The following is a 19279-nucleotide window of genomic DNA, read 5'->3' as shown; positions in this document are numbered from 1 at the left end:
ACTTTACAAGGATTTATGAAAATAACAGGACTGAGGAGACTCTACAAGGATTTATGAAAATATCAGGACTTAGGAGTCTTTACAATGATTTATGAAAATGTCAGGACTGAGGAGACTCTACAAGTATTCATTAAATTACCAGGACTGAGGAGACTGTATACAATTATTTATGAAAATATCAGAACTCTAGACACTCTACAAAGATTTATGAAATTATCAAGATTGAGGAGACTCTACAAGGATTTATGAAAATATCAGGACCGAGGAGAATCTACAAGAATTTATGAAAATATCAGGACTGAGGAGACTTTACAAGGATTTATGAAAATATCAGGACTGAGGGGACTCTACAAGCATTTATGAAAATATCAATACTGAGTAGACTCCACCAGGATTTATGGAAATATCAGGACCCAGGAGACTCCACAAGGATTTAAGAAATTATCAGGACTGAGGAGACTTTACAAGCATTTATGAAAATATCAGTACTGAGTAGACTCAACCAGTATTTATGAAAATATCAGGACTCAGGAGACTCTACAAGGATTTATTAAATTACCAGGACTGAGGAGACTATATACAATTATTTATGAAAATATCAGGACTCAAGATACTCTACAAAGAATTATGAAACTATCAAGACTGAGGAGACTCTAAAAGAATTTATTAAAATATCAGGACTGAGGAGACTCGACAAGGATTTATTAAATTACCAGAACTGAGGAGACTGTATACAATTATTTATGAAAATATCAGGACTCAGGATACTCGATAAAGATTTATGAAAAAATCAGGACTGAGGAGACTCTACAAGGATTTATGAAAATATCAGGACTGCAGGGACTCTACAAGCATTTATGAAAATATCAATACTGTGTAGACTCCACCAGGATTTATGAAAATATCAGGACTGAGGAGACTCTACAAGGATTTATGAAAATATCAGGACTGAGGAGACTTTACAAGGATTTATTAAATTACCAGGACTGAGAAGACTGTATACAATTATTTATGAAAATATCAGGACTCAGGATACTCTACAAAGATTTATGAAATTCTCAAGATTGAGGAGACTCTACAAGGATTTATGAAAATATCAGGACCGAGGAGAATCTACAAGAATTTATGAAAATATCAGGACTGAGGAGACTTTACAAGGATTTATGAAAATATCAGTACTGAGGGGACTCTACAAGCATTTATGACAATGTCAATACTGAGTAGACTCCACCAGGATTTATGGAAATATCAGGACCCAGGAGACTCCACAAGGATTTAAGAAATTATCAGGACTGAGGAGACTTTACAAGCATTTATGAAAATATCAGTACTGAGTAGACTCAACCAGTATTTATGAAAATATCAGGACTCAGGAGACTCTACAAGGATTTATTAAATTACCAGGACTGAGGAGACTATATACAATTATTTATGAAAATATCAGGACTCAAGATACTCTACAAAGAATTATGAAACTATCAAGACTGAGGAGACTCTAAAAGAATTTATTAAAATATCAGGACTGAGGAGACTCGACAAGGATTTATTAAATTACCAGAACTGAGGAGACTGTATACAATTATTTATGAAAATATCAGGACTCAGGATACTCAACAAAGATTTATGAAAAAATCAGGACTGAGGAGACTCTACAAGGATTTATGAAAATATCAGGACTGCAGGGACTCTACAAGCATTTATGAAAATATCAATACTGTGTAGACTCCACCAGGATTTATGAAAATATCAGGACTGAGGAGACTCTACAAGGATTTATTAAATTACCAGGACTGAGAAGACTGTATACAATTATTTATGAAAATATCAGGACTCAAGATACTCTACAAAGAATTATGAAACTATCAAGAATGAGGAGACTCTAAAAGAATTTATTAAAATATCAGGACTGAGGAGACTCTACAAGGATTTATTAAATTACCAGAACTGAGGAGACTGTATCCAATTATTTATGAAAATATCAGTACTCAGGATACTCGACAAAGATTTATGAAAAAATCAGGACTGAGGAGACTCTACAAGGATTTATGAAAATATCAGGACTGCGGGGACTCTATAAGCATTTATGAAAATATCAGTACTGTTTAGACTCCACCAGGATTTATGAAAATATCAGGACTGAGGAGACTCTACAAGGATTTATTAAATTACCAGGACTGAGAAGACTGTATACAATTATTTATGAAAATATCAGGACTCAGGATACTCTACAAAGATTTATGAAATTCTCAAGATTGAGGAGACTCTACAAGCAGTTATGAAAATATCAGGACTGAGGAGACTTTACAAGGATTTATGAAAATAACAGGACTGAGGACACTCTACAAGGATTTATGAAAATATCAGGACTGAGGAGTCTTTACAATGATTTATGAAAATGTCAGGACTGAGGAGACTCTACAAGTATTCATTAAATTACCAGGACTGAGGAGACTGTATACAATTATTTATGAAAATATCAGAACTCTAGACACTCTTCAAAGATTTATGAAATTATCAAGATTGAGGAGACTCTACAAGGATTTATGAAAATATCAGGACCGAGGAGAATCTACAAGAATTTATGAAAATATCAGGACTGAGGAGACTTTACAAGGATTTATGAAAATATCAGGACTGAGGGGACTCTACAAGCATTTATGAAAATATCAATACTGAGTAGACTCCACCAGGATTTATGGAAATATCAGGACCCAGGAGACTCCACAAGGATTTAAGAAAATATCAGGACTGAGGAGACTTTACAAGCATTTATGAAAATATCAGTACTGAGTAGACTCCACCAGTATTTATGAAAATATCAGGACTGAGGAGACTCTACAAGGATTTATTAAATTACCACGACTGAGGAAACTGTATATAATTATTTATGAAAATATCAGGACTCATTATACACTACAAAGATTTATGAAATTATCAGGACCGAGGACACTCTACAAGGATTTCTGAAAAAATCAGGACTGAGGAGACTGTATCCAATTATTTATGAAAATATCAGGAATCAGGATACTCTACAAAGGTTTATGCAATTATCAAGTCTGAGGAGACTCTGAAAGGAATTTTGAATATATCAGGACCGAGGACACTCTACAAGGATTTATGAAAAAATCAGGACTGAAGAGACTCTACAAGGATTTATGCAAATATCAGGACTGAGGAGACTCTACAAGCATTTATGAAAATATCAGTACTCAGTCCACTCCACCAGGATTTATGAAAATATCAGGACTGAGGAGATTCTACAAGGATTTATTAAATTACCAGGACTGAGGAGACTGTATACAATTATTTATGAAAATATCAGGACTCAGGATATACTACAAAGATTTATGACATTATCAAGACTGAGGAGACTCTACAAGGATTTATGCAAATATCAGGACTGAGTAGACTCTACAAGGATTTATGCAAATATCAGGACTGAGGAGACTTTACAAGGATTTATGAAAATATCAGGACTGAGGGGACTCTACAAGCATTTATGAAAATATCAGTACTGAGTAGACTCCACCAGGATTTATGAAAATATCAGGACTGAGGAGTCTCTACAAAGATTTATTAAATTACCAGGACTGAGAAGAGTGTATACAATTATTTATGAAAATATTAGGACTCAGAATACTCTACAAAGATTTATGAAATTATCAAGATTGAGGAGACTCTACATGGATTTATGAAAATATCAGGACTGAGGAGACTGTGTACAATTATTTATGAAAATATCAGGAATCAGGATACTCTACAAAGGTTTATGAAATTATCAAGTCAGAGGAGACTCTAAAAGGATTTATGAAAATATCAGGACCGAGGACACTCTACAAGGATTTATGAAAAAATCAGGACTGAGGAGACTGTATACAATTATTTATGAAAATATCAGGAATCAGGATACTCTTCAAAGGTTTATGAAATTATCAAGTCTGAGGAGACTCTAAAAGGATTTATGAAAATATCAGGACCGAGGACACTCTACAAGGATTTATGAAAAAATCAGGACTGAGGAGACTCTACAAGGATTTTTGCAAATATCAGGACTGAGGAGACTCTACAAGGATTTATGAAAAAATCAGGACCGAGGAGAATCTAAAAGAATTTATGAAAATATCAGGACTGAGGAGACTTTACAAGGATTTATGAAAATATCAGGACTGAGGGGACTCTACAAGCATTTATGAAAATATCAATACTGAGTAGACTCCACCAGGATTTATGGAAATATCAGGACCGAGGAGACTCCACAAGGATTTAAGAAAATGTCAGGACTGACGAGACTTTACAAGCATTTATGAAAATATCAGGACTGAGTAGACTCTACAAGGATTTATTAAATTACCAGGACTGAGGAGACTGTATACAATTATTTATGAAAATATCAAGACTCAGTATACTCGACAAAGATTTATGAAAATATCAGGACTGAGGAGACTCTACAAGGATTTATGAAAATATCAGGACTGAGGAGACTCTACAAGGATTTATGAAAATATCAGGACTGCGGGGACTCTACAAGCATTTATGAAAATATCAGTACTGTGTAGACTCCACCAGGATTTATGAAAATATCAGGACTGAGGAGACTCTACAAGGATTCATTAAATTACCAGGACTGAGAAGACTGTATACAATTATTTATGAAAATATCAGGACTCAGGATATACTACAAAGATTTATGACATTATCAAGACTGAGGAGACTCTACAAGGATTTATGCAAATATCAGGACTGAGTAGACTCTACAAGGATTTATGCAAATATCAGGACTGAGGAGACTTTTCAAGGATTTATGAAAATATCAGGACTGAGGGGACTCTACAAGCATTTATGAAAATATCAGTACTGAGTAGACTCCACCAGGATTTATGAAAATATCAGGACTGAGGAGTCTCTACAAAGATTTATTAAATTACCAGGACTGAGAAGAGTGTATACAATTATTTATGAAAATATTAGGACTCAGAATACTCTACAAAGATTTATGAAATTATCAAGATTGAGGAGACTCTACATGGATTTATGAAAATATCAGGACTGAGGAGACTGTGTACAATTATTTATGAAAATATCAGGAATCAGGATACTCTACAAAGGTTTATGAAATTATCAAGTCAGAGGAGACTCTAAAAGGATTAATGAAAATATCAGGACCGAGGACACTCTACAAGGATTTATGAAAAAATCAGGACTGAGGAGACTGTATACAATTATTTATGAAAATATCAGGAATCAGGATACTCTTCAAAGGTTTATGAAATTATCAAGTCTGAGGAGACTCTAAAAGGATTTATGAAAATATCAGGACCGAGGACACTCTACAAGGATTTATGAAAAAATCAGGACTGAGGAGACTCTACAAGGATTTTTGCAAATATCAGGACTGAGGAGACTCTACAAGGATTTATGAAAAAATCAGGACCGAGGAGAATCTAAAAGAATTTATGAAAATATCAGGACTGAGGAGACTTTACAAGGATTTATGAAAATATCAGGACTGAGGGGACTCTACAAGCATTTATGAAAATATCAATACTGAGTAGACTCCAGCAGGATTTATGGAAATGTCAGGACCGAGGAGACTCCACAAGGATTTAAGAAAATGTCAGGACTGAGGAGACTTTACAAGCATTTATGAAAATATCAGGACTGAGTAGACTCTACAAGGATTTATTAAATTACCAGGACTGAGGAGACTGTATACAATTATTTATGAAAATATCAAGACTCAGTATACTCGACAAAGATTTATGAAAATATCAGGACTGAGGAGACTCTACAAGGATTTATGAAAATATCAGGACTGAGGAGACTCTACAAGGATTTATGAAAATATCAGGACTGCGGGGACTCTACAAGCATTTATGAAAATATCAGTACTGTGTAGACTCCACCAGGATTTATGAAAATATCAGGACTGAGGAGACTCTACAAGGATTCATTAAAATACCAGGACTGAGAAGACTGTATACAATTATTTATGAAAATATCAGGACTCAGGATACTCTACAAAGATTTATGAAATTCTCAAGATTGAGGAGACTCTACAAGCATTTATGAAAATATCAGGACTGAGCAGACTTTACAAGGATTTATGAAAATATCAGGATTGAGGAGACTCTACAAGGATTTATGCAAATATGAGGACTGAGGAGACTCTACAAGGATTTATGAAAATATCAATACTGAGGAGACTTTACAAGGATTTATGAAAATATCAGGACTGAGGAGACTCTACAAGGATTTCTGAAAAAATCAGGACTGAGGCAACTCGACAAGCATCTATGAAAATATCAGTACTGAGTAGACTCCACCAGGATTTATGAAAATATCAGGACTGAGGAGGGTCTACAAGGATTTATTAAATTACCAGGACTGAGGAGAATGTGTCCAATTATTTATGAAAATATCGGGACTCAGGATACTCTACAAAGAATTATGAAACTATCAAGACTGATGAGACTCTAAAAGGATTTATGAAAATATCAGGACTGAGGACAATCTACAAGGATTTATGAAAAATCAGGACTGAGGAGACTCTACAAGGATTTATGCAAATATCAGGACTGAGGAGACTCTACAAGGATTTATGCAAATATCAGGACAGAGGAGACCCAACAAGGATTTATGAAAAATCAGGACCGAGGAGACTCTACAAGGATTTATGAAAATATCAGGACCGAGGAGACTCTACAAGGATTTATGAAAATATCAGGACTGAGGAGACTCTACAAGGATTTATGAAAATATCAGGACTGAGGGGACTCTACAAGGATTTATGAAAAAATCAGGACTGAGGCCACTCTGCAAGCATTTATGAAAATATCAGTACTGAGTAGACTCCACCAGGATTTATGAAAATATCAGGACTGAGGAGACTCTACAAGGATTTATTAAATTACCAGGACTCAGAAGACTGTATACAATTATTTATGAAAATATCAGGACTGAGGAGACTTTACAAGGATTTATGAAAATATCAGGACTGAGGGGACTCTACAAGCATTTATGAAAATATCAGTACTGAGTAGACTCCACCAGGATTTATGAAAATATCAGGACTGAGGAGACTCTACAAGGATTTATTAAATTACCAGGACTGAGAAGACTGTATACAATTATTTATGAAAATATCAGGACTCAGGATACTCTACAAAGATTTATGAAATTATCAAGATTGAGGAGACTCTACAAGGATTTATGAAAATATCAGGACTGAGGAGACTGTGTACAATTATTTATGAAAATATCAGGAATCAGGATACTCTACAAAGGTTTATGAAATTATCAAGTCTGAGGAGACTCTGAAACGAATTTTGAATATATCAGGACCGAGGACACTCTACAAGGATTTATGAAAAAATCAGGACTGAGGAGACTCTACAAGGATTTATGCAAATATCAGGACTGAGGAGACTCTACAAGGATTTATGAAAATATCAGAACTGCGGGGACTCTCCAAGCATTTATGAAAATATCAGTACACAGTCCACTCCACCAGGATTTATGAAAATATCAGGAATGAGGAGATTCTACAAGGATTTATTAAATTACCAGGACTGAGGAGACTGTACACAATTATTTATGAAAATATCAGAACTCAGGATATACTACAAAGATTTATGAAATTATCAAGACTGAGGAGACTCTACAAGGATTTCTGCAAATATCAGGACTGAGTGGACTCTACAAGGATTTATGCAAATATCAGGACTGAGGAGACTTTACAAGGATTTATGAAAATATCAGGACTGAGGGGACTCTACAAGCATTTATGAAAATATCAGTACTGAGTAGACTCCACCAGGATTTATGAAAATATCAGGACTGAGGAGACTCTACAAAGATTTATTAAATTACCAGGACTGAGAAGACTGTATACAATTATTTATGAAAATATCAGGACTCAGGATACTCTGCAAAGATTTATGAAATTATCAAGATTGAGGAGACTCTACATAGATTTATGAAAATATCAGGACTGAGGGGACTCTACAGCATTTATGAAAATATCAGGACTGAGGAGACTTTACAAGGATTTATGAAAATATCAGGACTGAGGGGACTCTACAAGCATTTATGAAAATATCAATACTGAGTAGACTCCACCAGGATTTATGGAAATATCAGGACCCAGGAGACTCCACAAGGATTTAAGAAATTATCAGGACTGAGGAGACTTTACAAGCATTTATGAAAATATCAGGACTGAGTAGACTCAACCAATATTTATGAAAATATCAGGACTCAGGAGACTCTACAAGGATTTATTAAATTACCAGGACTGAGAAGACTGTATACAATTATTTATGAAAATATCAGGACTCAAGATACTCTACAAAGAATTATGAAACTATCAAGACTGAGGAGACTCTAAAAGAATTTATTAAAATATCAGGACTGAGGAGACTCTACAAGGATTTATTAAATTACCAGAACTGAGGAGACTGTATACAATTATTTATGAAAATATCAGGACTCAGGATACTCGACAAAGATTTATGAAAAAATCAGGACTGAGGAGACTCTACAAGGATTTATGAAAATATCAGGACTGCGGGGACTCTACAAGCATTTATGAAAATATCAATACTGTGTAGGCTCCACCAGGATTTATGAAAATATCAGGACTGAGGAGACTCTACAAGGATTTATTAAATTACCAGGATTGAGAAGACTGTATACAATTATTTATGAAAATATCAGGACTCAGGATACTCTACAAAGATTTATGAAATTCTCAAGATTGAGGAGACTCTACAAGGATTTATGAAAATATCAGGACTGAGGAGACTTTACAAGGATTTATGAAAATAACAGGACTGAGGAGACTCTACAAGGATTTATGAAAATATCCGGTCTGAGGAGTCTTTACAATGATTTATGAAAATGTCAGGACTGAGGAGACTCTACAAGTATTCATTAAATTACCAGGACTGAGGAGACTGTATACAATTATTTATGAAAATATCAGAACTCTAGACACTCTACAAAGATTTATGAAATTATCAAGATTGAGGAGACTCTACAAGGATTTATGAAAATATCAGGACCGAGGAGAATCTACAAGAATTCATGAAAATATCAGGACTGAGGGGACTCTACAAGCATTTATGAAAATATCAATACTGAGTAGACACCACCAGGATTTATGGAAATATCAGGACCCAGGAGACTCCACAAGGATTTAAGAAAATATCAGGACTGAGGAGACTTTACAAGCATTTATGAAAATATCAGTACTGAGTAGACTCAACCAGTATTTATGAAAATATCAGGACTGAGGAGACTCTACAAGGATTTATTAAATTACCAGGACTGAGGAGACTGTATACAATTATTTATGAAAATATCAGGACTCAAGACACTACAAAGAATTATGAAACTATCAAGACTGAGGAGACTCTAAAAGAATTTATTAAAATATCAGGACTGAGGAGACTCTACAAGGATTTATTAAATTACCAGGACTGAGGAGACTGTATACAATTATTTATGAAAATATCAGGACTCAGGATACTCGTCAAAGATTTATGAAAAAATCAGGACTGAGGAGACTCTACAAGGATTTATGAAAATATCAGGACTGCGGGGACTCTACAAGCATTTATGAAAATATCAATACTGTGTAGACTCCACCAGGATTTATGAAAATATCAGGACTGAGGAGACTCTACAAGGATTTATTAAATTACCAGGACTGAGAAGACTGTATACAATTATTTATGAAAATATCAGGACTCAGGATACTCTACAAAGATTTATGAAATTCTCAAGATTGATGAGAATCTACAAGGATTTATGAAAATATCAGGACTGAGGAGACTTTACAAGGATTTATGAAAATAACAGGACTGAGGAGACTCTACAAGGATTTATGAAAATATCAGGACTTAGGAGTCTTTACAATGATTTATGAAAATGTCAGGACTGAGGAGACTCTACAAGTATTCATTAAATTACCAGGACTGAGGAGACTGTATACAATTATTTATGAAAATATCAGAACTCTAGACACTCTACAAAGATTTATGAAATTATCAAGATTGAGGAGACTCTACAAGGATTTATGAAAATATCAGGACCGAGGAGAATCTACAAGAATTTATGAAAATATCAGGACTGAGGAGACTTTACAAGGATTTATGAAAATATCAGGACTGAGGGGACTCTACAAGCATTTATGAAAATATCAATACTGAGTAGACTCCACCAGGATTTATGGAAATATCAGGACCCAGGAGACTCCACAAGGATTTAAGAAATTATCAGGACTGAGGAGACTTTACAAGCATTTATGAAAATATCAGTACTGAGTAGACTGAACCAGTATTTATGAAAATATCAGGACTCAGGAGACTCTACAAGGATTTATTAAATTACCAGGACTGAGGAGACTATATACAATTATTTATGAAAATATCAGGACTCAAGATACTCTACAAAGAATTATGAAACTATCAAGACTGAGGAGACTCTAAAAGAATTTATTAAAATATCAGGACTGAGGAGACTCTACAAGGATTTATGAAAATATCAGGACTGCAGGGACTCTACAAGCATTTATGAAAATATCAATACTGTGTAGACTCCACCAGGATTTATGAAAATATCAGGACTGAGGAGACTCTACAAGGATTTATTAAATTACCAGGACTGAGAAGACTGTATACAATTATTTATGAAAATATCAGGACTCAGGATACTCTACAAAGATTTATGAAATTCTCAAGATTGAGGAGACTCTACAAGGATTTATGAAAATATCAGGACCGAGGAGAATCTACAAGAATTTATGAAAATATCAGGACTGAGGAGACTTTACAAGGATTTATGAAAATATCAGGACTGAGGGGACTCTACAAGCATTTATGAAAATGTCAATACTGAGTAGACTCCACCAGGATTTATGGAAATATCAGGACCCAGGAGACTCCACAAGGATTTAAGAAATTATCAGGACTGAGGAGACTTTACAAGCATTTATGAAAATATCAGTACTGAGTAGACTCAACCAGTATTTATGAAAATATCAGGACTCAGGAGACTCTACAAGGATTTATTAAATTACCAGGACTGAGGAGACTATATACAATTATTTATGAAAATATCAGGACTCAAGATACTCTACAAAGAATTATGAAACTATCAAGACTGAGGAGACTCTAAAAGAATTTATTAAAATATCAGGACTGAGGAGACTCGACAAGGATTTATTAAATTACCAGAACTGAGGAGACTGTATACAATTATTTATGAAAATATCAGGACTCAGGATACTCGACAAAGATTTATGAAAAAATCAGGACTGAGGAGACTCTACAAGGATTTATGAAAATATCAGGACTGCAGGGACTCTACAAGCATTTATGAAAATATCAATACTGTGTAGACTCCACCAGGATTTATGAAAATATCAGGACTGAGGAGACTCTACAAGGATTTATTAAATTACCAGGACTGAGAAGACTGTATACAATTATTTATGAAAATATCAGGACTCAAGATACTCTACAAAGAATTATGAAACTATCAAGAATGAGGAGACTCTAAAAGAATTTATTAAAATATCAGGACTGAGGAGACTCTACAAGGATTTATTAAATTACCAGAACTGAGGAGACTGTATCCAATTATTTATGAAAATATCAGGACTCAGGATACTCGACAAAGATTTATGAAAAAATCAGGACTGAGGAGACTCTACAAGGATTTATGAAAATATCAGGACTGCGGGGACTCTATAAGCATTTATGAAAATATCAGTACTGTTTAGACTCCACCAGGATTTATGAAAATATCAGGACTGAGGAGACTCTACAAGGATTTATTAAATTACCAGGACTGAGAAGACTGTATACAATTATTTATGAAAATATCAGGACTCAGGATACTCTACAAAGATTTATGAAATTATCAAGATTGAGGAGACTCTACAAGGATTTATGAAAATATCAGGACTGAGGAGACTGTGTACAATTATTTATGAAAATATCAGGAATCAGGATACTCTACAAAGGTTTATGAAATTATCAAGTCTGAGGAGACTCTAAAAGTATTTATGAATATATCAGGACCGAGGACACTCTGCAAGGATTAATGAAAAAATCAGGACTGAGGAGTCTCTACAAGGATTTATGCAAATATCAGGACTGAGGAGACTCTCCAAGGATTTATGAAAATATCAGGACTGAGGGGACTCTACAAGCATTTATGAAAATATCAGTACTGAGTAGACTCCACCAGGATTTTTGAAAATATCAGGACTGAGGAGACTCTACAAGGATTTATTAAATTACCAGGACTCAGAAGACTGTATACAATTATTTATGAAAATATCAGGACTCAGGATACTCTACAAAGATTTATGAAATTCTCAAGATTGAGGAGACTCTACAAGGATTTATGAAAATATCAGGACTGAGGAGACGTTACAAGGATTTATGAAAAAATCAGGACTGAGGAGACTCAACAAGGATTTATGAAAATATCAGGACTGAGGAGACTCTACAAGGATTTATTAAATTATCACGACTGAGGAAACTGTATATAATTATTTATGAAAATATCAGGACTCATTATACACTACAAAGATTTATGAAATTATCAAGACTGAGGAGACTCTAAAAGGATTTATGAAAATATCAGCACCGAGAACACTCTACAAGGATTTCTGAAAAAATCAGGACTGAGGAGACTGTATACAATTATTTATGAAAATATCAGGAATCAGGATACTCTACAAAGGTTTATGCAATTATCAAGTCTGAGGAGACTCTGAAAGGAATTTTGAATATATCAGGACCGAGGACACTCTACAAGGATTTATGAAAAAATCAGGACTGAGGAGACTCTACAAGGATTTATGCAAATATCAGGACTGAGGAGACTCTACAAGGATTTATGAAAATATCAGAACTGCGGGGACTCTACAAGCATTTATGAAAATATCAGTACTCAGTCCACTCCACCAGGATTTATGAAAATATCAGGACTGAGGAGATTCTACAAGGATTTATTAAATTACCAGGACTGAGGAGACTGTATACAATTATTTATGAAAATATCAGGACTCAGGATATACTACAAAGATTTATGAAATTATCAAGACTGAGGAGACTCTACAAGGATTTATGCAAATATCAGGACTGAGTAGACTCTACAAGGATTTATGAAAATATCAGGACTGAGGAGACTTTACAAGGATTTATGAAAATATCAGGACTGAGGGGACTCTACAAGGATTCATTAAAATACCAGGACTGAGAAGACTGTATACAATTATTTATGAAAATATCAGGACTCAGGATACTCTACAAAGATTTATGAAATTCTCAAGATTGAGGAGACTCTACAAGCATTTATGAAAATATCATGACTGAGCAGACTTTACAAGGATTTATGAAAATATCAGGATTGAGGAGACTCTACAAGGATTTATGCAAATATGAGGACTGAGGAGACTCTACAAGGATTTATGAAAATATCAGTACTGAGTAGACTCCACCAGGATTTATGAAAATATCAGGACTGAGGAGGGTCTACAAGGATTTATTAAATTACCAGGACTGAGGAGAATGTGTCCAATTATTTATGAAAATATCGGGACTCAGGATACTCTACAAAGAATTATGAAACTATCAAGACTGAGGAGACTCTAAAAGGATTTATGAAAATATCAGGACTGAGGACAATCTACAAGGATTTATGAAAAATCAGGACTGAGGAGACTCTACAAGGATTTATGCAAATATCAGGACTGAGGAGACTCTACAAGGATTTATGCAAATATCAGGACAGAGGAGACCCAACAAGGATTTATGAAAAATCAGGACCGAGGAGACTCTACAAGGATTTATGAAAATATCAGGACCGAGGAGACTCTACAAGGATTTATGAAAATATCAGGACTGAGGAGACTCTACAAGGATTTATGAAAATATCAGGACTGAGGGGACTCTACAAGGATTTATGAAAAAATCAGGACTGAGGCCACTCTGCAAGCATTTATGAAAATATCAGTACTGAGTAGACTCCACCAGGATTTATGAAAATATCAGGACTGAGGAGACTCTACAAGGATTTATTAAATTACCAGGACTCAGAAGACTGTATACAATTATTTATGAAAATATCAGGACTGAGGAGACTTTACAAGGATTTATGAAAATATCAGGACTGAGGGGACTCTACAAGCATTTATGAAAATATCAGTACTGAGTAGACTCCACCAGGATTTATGAAAATATCAGGACTGAGGAGACTCTACAAGGATTTATTAAATTACCAGGACTGAGAAGACTGTATACAATTATTTATGAAAATATCAGGACTCAGGATACTCTACAAAGATTTATGAAATTATCAAGATTGAGGAGACTCTACAAGGATTTATGAAAATATCAGGACTGAGGAGACTGTGTACAATTATTTATGAAAATATCAGGAATCAGGATACTCTACAAAGGTTTATGAAATTATCAAGTCTGAGGAGACTCTGAAACGAATTTTGAATATATCAGGACCGAGGACACTCTACAAGGATTTATGAAAAAATCAGGACTGAGGAGACTCTACAAGGATTTATGCAAATATCAGGACTGAGGAGACTCTACAAGCATTTATGAAAATATCAATACTGAGTAGACTCCACCAGGATTTATGGAAATATCAGGACCCAGGAGACTCCACAAGGATTTAAGAAATTATCAGGACTGAGGAGACTTTACAAGCATTTATGAAAATATCAGGACTGAGTAGACTCAACCAATATTTATGAAAATATCAGGACTCAGGAGACTCTACAAGGATTTATTAAATTACCAGGACTGAGGAGACTGTATACAATTATTTATGAAAATATCAGGACTCAAGATACTCTACAAAGAATTATGAAACTATCAAGACTGAGGAGACTCTAAAAGAATTTATTAAAATATCAGGACTGAGGAGACTCTACAAGGATTTATTAAATTACCAGAACTGAGGAGACTGTATACAATTATTTATGAAAATATCAGGACTCAGGATACTCGACAAAGATTTATGAAAAAATCAGGACTGAGGAGACTCTACAAGGATTTATGAAAATATCAGGACTGCGGGGACTCTACAAGCATTTATGAAAATATCAATACTGTGTAGGCTCCACCAGGATTTATGAAAATATCAGGACTGAGGAGACTCTACAAGGATTTATTAAATTACCAGGACTGAGAAGACTGTATACAATTATTTATGAAAATATCAGGACTCAGGATACTCTACAAAGATTTATGAAATTCTCAAGATTGAGGAGACTCTACAAGGATTTATGAAAATATCAGGACTGAGGAGACTTTACAAGGATTTATGAAAATAACAGGACTGAGGAGACTCTACAAGGATTTATGAAAATATCAGGTCTGAGGAGTCTTTACAATGATTTATGAAAATGTCAGGACTGAGGAGACTCTACAAGTATTCATTAAATTACCAGGACTGAGGAGACTGTATACAATTATTTATGAAAATATCAGAACTCTAGACACTCTACAAAGATTTATGAAATTATCAAGATTGAGGAGACTCTACAAGGATTTATGAAAATATCAGGACCGAGGAGAATCTACAAGAATTTATGAAAATATCAGGACTGAGGGGACTCTACAAGCATTTATGAAAATATCAATACTGAGTAGACACCACCAGGATTTATGGAAATATCAGGACCCAGGAGACTCCACAAGGATTTAAGAAAATATCAGGACTGAGGAGACTTTACAAGCATTTATGAAAATATCAGTACTGAGTAGACTCCACCAGTATTTATGAAAATATCAGGACTGAGGAGACTCTACAAGGATTTATTAAATTACCAGGACTGAGGAGACTGTATACAATTATTTATGAAAATATCAGGAATCAGGATACTCTACAAAGGTTTATGCAATTATCAAGTCTGAGGAGACTCTGAAAGGAATTTTGAATATATCAGGACCGAGGACACTCTACAAGGATTTATGAAAAAATCAGGACTGAGGAGACTCTACAAGGATTTATGCAAATATCAGGACTGAGGAGACTCTACAAGCATTTATGAAAATATCAGTACTCAGTCCACTCCACCAGGATTTATGAAAATATCAGGACTGAGGAGATTCTACAAGGATTTATTAAATTACCAGGACTGAGGAGACTGTATACAATTATTTATGAAAATATCAGGACTCAGGATATACTACAAAGATTTATGACATTATCAAGACTGAGGAGACTCTACAAGGATTTATGCAAATATCAGGACTGAGTAGACTCTACAAGGATTTATGCAAATATCAGGACTGAGGAGACTTTACAAGGATTTATGAAAATATCAGGACTGAGGGGACTCTACAAGCATTTATGAAAATATCAGTACTGAGTAGACTCCACCAGGATTTATGAAAATATCAGGACTGAGGAGTCTCTACAAAGATTTATTAAATTACCAGGACTGAGAAGAGTGTATACAATTATTTATGAAAATATTAGGACTCAGAATACTCTACAAAGATTTATGAAATTATCAAGATTGAGGAGACTCTACATGGATTTATGAAAATATCAGGACTGAGGAGACTGTGTACAATTATTTATGAAAATATCAGGAATCAGGATACTCTACAAAGGTTTATGAAATTATCAAGTCAGAGGAGACTCTAAAAGGATTTATGAAAATATCAGGACCGAGGACACTCTACAAGGATTTATGAAAAAATCAGGACTGAGGAGACTGTATACAATTATTTATGAAAATATCAGGAATCAGGATACTCTTCAAAGGTTTATGAAATTATCAAGTCTGAGGAGACTCTAAAAGGATTTATGAAAATATCAGGACCGAGGACACTCTACAAGGATTTATGAAAAAATCAGGACTGAGGAGACTCTACAAGGATTTTTGCAAATATCAGGACTGAGGAGACTCTACAAGGATTTATGAAAAAATCAGGACCGAGGAGAATCTAAAAGAATTTATGAAAATATCAGGACTGAGGAGACTTTACAAGGATTTATGAAAATATCAGGACTGAGGGGACTCTACAAGCATTTATGAAAATATCAATACTGAGTAGACTCCACCAGGATTTATGGAAATATCAGGACCGAGGAGACTCCACAAGGATTTAAGAAAATGTCAGGACTGAGGAGACTTTACAAGCATTTATGAAAATATCAGGACTGAGTAGACTCTACAAGGATTTATTAAATTACCAGGACTGAGGAGACTGTATACAATTATTTATGAAAATATCAAGACTCAGTATACTCGACAAAGATTTATGAAAATATCAGGACTGAGGAGACTCTACAAGGATTTATGAAAATATCAGGACTGAGGAGACTCTAAAAGGATTTATGAAAATATCAGGACTGCGGGGACTCTACAAGCATTTATGAAAATATCAGTACTGTGTAGACTCCACCAGGATTTATGAAAATATCAGGACTGAGGAGACTCTACAAGGATTCATTAAATTACCAGGACTGAGAAGACTGTATACAATTATTTATGAAAATATCAGGACTCAGGATATACTACAAAGATTTATGACATTATCAAGACTGAGGAGACTCTACAAGGATTTATGCAAATATCAGGACTGAGTAGACTCTACAAGGATTTATGCAAATATCAGGACTGAGGAGACTTTTCAAGGATTTATGAAAATATCAGGACTGAGGGGACTCTACAAGCATCTATGAAAATATCAGTACTGAGTAGACTCCACCAGGATTTATGAAAATATCAGGACTGAGGAGGGTCTACAAGGATTTATTAAATTACCAGGACTGAGGAGAATGTGTCCAATTATTTATGAAAATATCGGGACTCAGGATACTCTACAAAGAATTATGAAACTATCAAGACTGAGGAGACTCTAAAAGGATTTATGAAAATATCAGGACTGAGGACAATCTACAAGGATTTATGAAAAATCAGGACTGAGGAGACTCTACAAGGATTTATGCAAATATCAGGACTGAGGAGACTCTACAAGGATTTATGCAAATATCAGGACAGAGGAGACCCAACAAGGATTTATGAAAAATCAGGACCGAGGAGACTCTACAAGGATTTATGAAAATATCAGGACCGAGGAGACTCTACAAGGATTTATGAAAATATCAGGACTGAGGAGACTCTACAAGGATTTATGAAAATATCAGGACTGAGGGGACTCTACAAGGATTTATGAAAAAATCAGGACTGAGGCCACTCTGCAAGCATTTATGAAAATATCAGTACTGAGTAGACTCCACCAGGATTTATGAAAATATCAGGACTGAGGAGACTCTACAAGGATTTATTAAATTACCAGGACTCAGAAGACTGTATACAATTATTTATGAAAATATCAGGACTGAGGAGACTTTACAAGGATTTATGAAAATATCAGGACTGAGGGGACTCTACAAGCATTTATGAAAATATCAGTACTGAGTAGACTCCACCAGGATTTATGAAAATATCAGGACTGAGGAGACTCTACAAGGATTTATTAAATTACCAGGACTGAGAAGACTGTATACAATTATTTATGAAAATATCAGGACTCAGGATACTCTACAAAGATTTATGAAATTATCAAGATTGAGGAGACTCTACAAGGATTTATGAAAATATCAGGACTGAGGAGACTGTGTACAATTATTTATGAAAATATCAGGAATCAGGATACTCTACAAAGGTTTATGAAATTATCAAGTCTGAGGAGACTCTGAAACGAATTTTGAATATATCAGGACCGAGGACACTCTACAAGGATTTATGAAAAAATCAGGACTGAGGAGACTCTACAAGGATTTATGCAAATATCAGGACTGAGGAGACTCTACAAGGATTTATGAAAATATCAGAACTGCGGGGACTCTCCAAGCATTTATGAAAATATCAGTACACAGTCCACTCCACCAGGATTTATGAAAATATCAGGAATGAGGAGATTCTACAAGGATTTATTAAATTACCAGGACTGAGGAGACTGTACACAATTATTTATGAAAATATCAGAACTCAGGATATACTACAAAGATTTATGAAATTATCAAGACTGAGGAGACTCTACAAGGATTTCTGCAAATATCAGGACTGAGTGGACTCTACAAGGATTTATGCAAATATCAGGACTGAGGAGACTTTACAAGGATTTATGAAAATATCAGGACTGAGGGGACTCTACAAGCATTTATGAAAATATCAGTACTGAGTAGACTCCACCAGGATTTATGAAAATATCAGGACTGA

Source organism: Narcine bancroftii, chromosome 9, assembly GCF_036971445.1.
Source record: "Narcine bancroftii isolate sNarBan1 chromosome 9, sNarBan1.hap1, whole genome shotgun sequence".
NCBI classification, from domain to species: domain Eukaryota; kingdom Metazoa; phylum Chordata; class Chondrichthyes; order Torpediniformes; family Narcinidae; genus Narcine; species Narcine bancroftii.
Note: the sequence above shows the minus strand (reverse complement) of the source record.